Raw genomic sequence first — 5,307 nt, 5'->3', positions numbered from 1 at the left:
CCTTGGGGGGGAAGGACTCCCCCCCTGGCCGCACCCTTCCTTGGAGGAAGGGGCAAGGCTGCGCCCCCCCTCTCCCTTGGCCCTATATATAGTGGGGGGAAGGGAGGGCAGCGAGATCTAAGCCTTGGGCGCCTCCCTCCTCCCCTGCAACACCTCTCTCTCTCTCTCGCAGAAGCTCGGCGAAGCCCTGCCGGAGACCCGCTACATCCACCACCACGCCGTCGTGCTGTTGGATCTCCATCAACCTCTCCTCCCCCCTTGCTGGATCAAGAAGGAGGAGACGTCACTGCACCGTACGTGTGTTGAACGCGGAGGTGCCGTACGTTCGGCACTCGGTCATCGGTGATTTGGATCACGGCGAGTACGACTCCGTCATCCACGTTCATTGGAACGCTTCCGCTCGCGGTCTACAAGGGTATGTAGATGCACTCCCTTCCCCTCATTGCTAGTAGACTCCATAGATGCATCTTGGTGACCGTAGGAAAAATTTTAAATTATGCTACGATTCCCAACATTCGGGGCATAGGGTATCTGCAGAACCCGATCGCTAATATCGGGTTAGGGTTTTAACATGGCGGCCGATGGATCCCTGTGTCCAGAGGGGGTCACTGACGTTGAGAAGATGATGCAAGAGCTGGGTTTGAAGGAGGAAGACCTAGACGACGCGGTCTTCGTCGAGAAGGATGCACCGGAGGCAGCACGGTGGATAGCAGTCGCTAGGGTTAATTCTGAAAAACCCTATAGCCAGTTTTGGTTCTTTCGGAATATGAGAGCTGCTTGGGACCTCGCGCAAGAAGCCAAGTTCAAGCCCCTGGAAGACAATCTCTATACCATCCAATTTTCCTGTTTAGGGGATTGGGAGAGAGTCATGCACGAGGGACCGTGGCACTTCCGGGGGGATGCAGTCATACTGAAGGAGTATGACGGAGTGACGAAGCCATCAAACGTCAAGCTGGACACAGTAGACATCTGGATTTAGATACATGATATACCAATCCTCTACGCCCACCTGGTTCCTTCTCTTGCGTCAAAGGTGGGAGAGGTTCTTTTCACGGAACCCCAGTCACATGATTTCACAGGAGACTTCCACCGTGTCTGGGTGAGGATTAATGTTACTAAACCCCTCAAGAATGCCGTGTCCATGATACGAGGTGGCGAGAGGCAGATATACAAGGTCAAGTATGAAAAGCTACCGGATTGGTGTGCCGTGTGCGGTATGCTGGGCCATCTTTACAAGGAGCACGGGACAGGTATCCACCCTCCGCCAGCTCTCGTTTTCAAGGAGCTCAGGGCGTCTTGGGTCATGAGGAACGGCAGCGGCCCGGGAGGAGGCCGCGGACGCAGGGGGGGTCGCAGAGGAGGACGGTCCGGTGGAAGCGGGCGCTCACGCTCCCAGCAAGATGAGGATGTTGAGGAGTACAGCGAACAAGATATGGAGATGGCTGATGCTGAGAAGGTCAGGAAGAGAGGATCGGAACAAACACCGCATCAAGGCCTGAAGGTGCACTCGGAGGAGACAAAGGGGACTATGCTTGCACTACCCCCTCCCCCCAATCCGTCGGTGGTCCTAAGCCCAAGCGTGATACAAGAGTCAAAGAGAGCAAAGACAGTGCCGGAGACAGACAAGGTTTCAGCAGCAAAAAGTTTGTTTCTTAGCAAGAACGATTCAAAGCAGGCGGGCCCGAGTGACGGGCCCCACCGAGCCCAATGAGTGTTTTCTGCTGGAACTGCCGCGGCGTGGGCAAAGCCGCGACAGTCCGTGAACTTCGCGAGTTTGCGAAGAAATTTGCCCCTACCCTTTTGTGTATTGTAGAAACTTAGCTTGAAGGCTCGAGGGTAGAAGCGTTAGCAGGAACACTTGGTTATGATAATAGTTATGCAGTTAGTAGCCGTGGTAGAAGTGTAGGCATTGGTTTGTTTTGGAACAATGAAATAAATATCGAGCTTTTGGGTTATTCTGATTACCACCTAGATTGCTCGGTCCTTGAGCAGGGTGAAGATCCATGGAGATTGACTGTAGTTTATGGAGAAGCTCAGACCCACATGAGATACCAGACTTGGGATACGTTAAAAAACATCAGTACTTTGAGCAGTCTCCCATGGCTTTGTGTTGGTGATTTCAACGAGGTGCTACGTCCGGAAGAACACGTGGGAGTTGGTCAGCGAAGCAATGCACAAATCCAAGCTTTCAGAGATGCCGTTGACGTGTGCATGCTGCTAGATATTGGCTATACGGGCATTCCATGGACCTTTGAGAAGAAGGTCACGGGAGGAACTTTTACAAGGGTGCGCCTTGACAGAGCCTTGGCCTCGGTGGAGTGGCAAGCCCGCTTCCCTTTGGCTGACCTCACGCATCTGGTGGCAGCCACGTCCGATCACAGTCCTATATTGGCGAATTTGAACAGAGAGCAAAGACACAACCAGCGGCATAGCACTTTTAAGTACGAGGTCATGTGGGAGGGTCACGAGTCATGGAGCAGCAAGATTGCGGAAACATGGGCAAATACTGGTGCAGCCACCAGGTTAGAAGAACTCAGGGCTAAACTTTCGGCCGTGTCACAAGATCTGGGGCGATGGAATAGGGACACTTTTGGTAGTGTGCGCAAGGAGATTAAACAGCTAAAGGGGGAACTTGAAAAATTGAGATCGGACGTAAGCAGAACAGCACCAACACATGCTGAACTTAAAATCAATGAAAAGCTTGTGGAATTGTACCACAGGGAGGAGGTCATGTGGAGGCAGAGATCCAGGGTTCAATGGCTCTCTTCGGGAGACAGGAATACCAAATTTTTTCATCTACGAGCAAGCATCCGGCGTAAGAAGAACATGATCAAAGCCTTGCATAACTCGCTTGGGGTGCTCACAGATGACCCGGACGAGCTGAGGGCCATGGTGAACGACTTCTACAAGACATTATACACCACGGAGGGGGTAAGCAACATGGAGACTGTCCTAAACAGCGTCCCAATGGAAGTAACATCGGAGATGAATGAGTTGTTGTGTGCACCATACACAAACGAGGAGGTCAAGGCAGCCTTGTTCCAGATGTTCCCGACCAAGGCGCCCGGACCGGATGGTTTTCCGGCACATTTTTATCAGCGACACTGGGAGCTTTGTGGTACAGAGGTGACTGAGGCAGTGTTGAGAATTGTGAGGGGGGAGGATAGCCCGGAGTGCATAAATGACACCATCCTTGTTCTGATTCCCAAGGTAACAAACCCCACTGTCTTGTCCCAATTTAGGCCTATTAGCCTTTGTAATGTCCTATACAAAATTGCCTCCAAAGTCATTGCAAACAGGCTCAAGCAAATTCTACCGGATATCATATCTGAGGAGCAATCGGCCTTCGTACCGGGCAGACTCATAACAGATAACATTATCAGTGCACATGAATGTCTTCATTTTATGAAGCGGAGCAAAGCTAAGGCTAACAGTTATTGTGCACTTAAGCTTGATATGATCAAGGCATATGACAGGCTGGAATGGGACTATTTGGAAGCAATCATGGGAAAACTCGGTTTTGCCCCCCCTTGGATAAAAACAGTCATGAGCATGGTGCGGTCTGTATCCTTCTTAGTGCTTTTTAATGGTGAAAGGCTTGATCAGTTTATGCCGAGCAGAGGTATAAGGCAGGGAGATCCGATATCCCCCTATCTCTTCTTAATTGCAGCGAAGGGCCTTTCGTGCCTCCTGAAAACCAGTTCTTCGTCATCAAATATTGTTGGACTAAAGGTGGCACCCACGGCCGCGGCCGCTAACCACCTTCTTTTCGCAGATGACAGCCTGCTGCTTTTTAAGTCAGGGAATGAGGGGGCAGTAGCGGTATCAAACCTACTTGAAACGTAATGCTTGGCTTCGGGTCAGAGGATAAATCATGATAAGTCTTCGATTTTCTTCAGCAGAGGATGCCCACAAGCGGTAAGAGATGATATGAAAAATGTTCTGAATGTGCATAACGAGTCCCTCAGTGACAGGTATCTGGGAATGCCAACGGAGGTCGGTCACTCGAAGAATGGGACCTTCAAATATTTGAGAGACCGAGTCTAGGAAAAGGTTAAGGGATGGATGGAAAAGCTATTATCTTCAGCAGGGAAAGAGGTACTGATTAAAGCAGTGGCTCAAGCAATTCCAGTATATTCGATGGCATGTTTCCGGCTGCCACGGGGTCTATGTGAAAGCATTACTTCGCTGATCAGACAATTCTGGTGGGGAAGCAAGCATGGGAAACGAAAACCGAGTTGGGTGGCATGGGACGTGGTGACCCTGCCAAAGCATCTTGGAGGTCTTGGCTTTCGGGATATGGAGATGTTTAACTTGGCCCTCCTAGCACGGCAGTCCTGGCGCATGTTGCAAAACCCACTGTCTCTGAGTGCGAGGATCCTGAAAGCAGTATATTACCCTAACTCGGACATATTTGGCGCAACACTAGGGTCTCATCCCTCGCAGATTTGGCGGGCTATTTTGGACGGCCGGGATATCATGGTTCAGGGACTGGTGCATAGAATCGGAGACGGTGAATCGACAAATATATGGGAGGATAATTGGTTGCCGAGACCAAACATGAAGAAGCCGGTCACCTCTCTAGTGCAGAATCCACCAACTACAGTGGTTGAGTTGATAGACCATACTTCATCATCCTGGAAGGAGGATCTAGTCCGGACGGTGTTTATACCAATCGACGCAGCAGCAATACTGCAAATACCCCTTTGTACACGCCAGACTGACGATTTTTGGGCTTGGTCCGAGGAGAGGAAGGGCATGTTTACCGTATGATCGGCGTACCGGATGATCCAGCGAACGAAGCTAAGTCGCGAGGCATGGTTGTATGAAGATGGATCCTCTTCCGACTCCATTGGTGCTGACCAGGGTTGGACCGAACTGTGGCGGATCAAGGTTCCCTCAAAACTGAAATTCTTCTTATGGAGACTCGCCAAGCATTCTGTCCCCACAGCAGCGCTACTCCACCATCGAAATATGTCAACCTCACGAGCTTGCTGTCTTTGTGGGGCTGTTGACACCTGGCGCCATGCCCTAGTGGATTGCTCGGTCTCCAGGAGCACCTGGGCGCTGTCTTCAGAGGCGATCCTTGACAAGATGAGTACATGCATTGAGGAAAACGCAAAAAGATGGTTGTTCGGCATGCACGAAGCGCTCAACCAAGATGATTTCCTTGTCTTCGTCGTCACCCTATGGGCGCTATGGGGCGCCCGAAGGAAGGCAATACACGAGGATATCTTTCAGACACCTTATGCCATCAATGGGTTTGTAAATTCCTACATAGCAGATCTCAAGGCTATCCAGAAGCCG

This window comes from Triticum aestivum, chromosome 1D (assembly GCF_018294505.1).
Source record: "Triticum aestivum cultivar Chinese Spring chromosome 1D, IWGSC CS RefSeq v2.1, whole genome shotgun sequence".
NCBI lineage: Eukaryota > Viridiplantae > Streptophyta > Magnoliopsida > Poales > Poaceae > Triticum > Triticum aestivum.
This window is presented reverse-complemented; position numbering follows the sequence as displayed.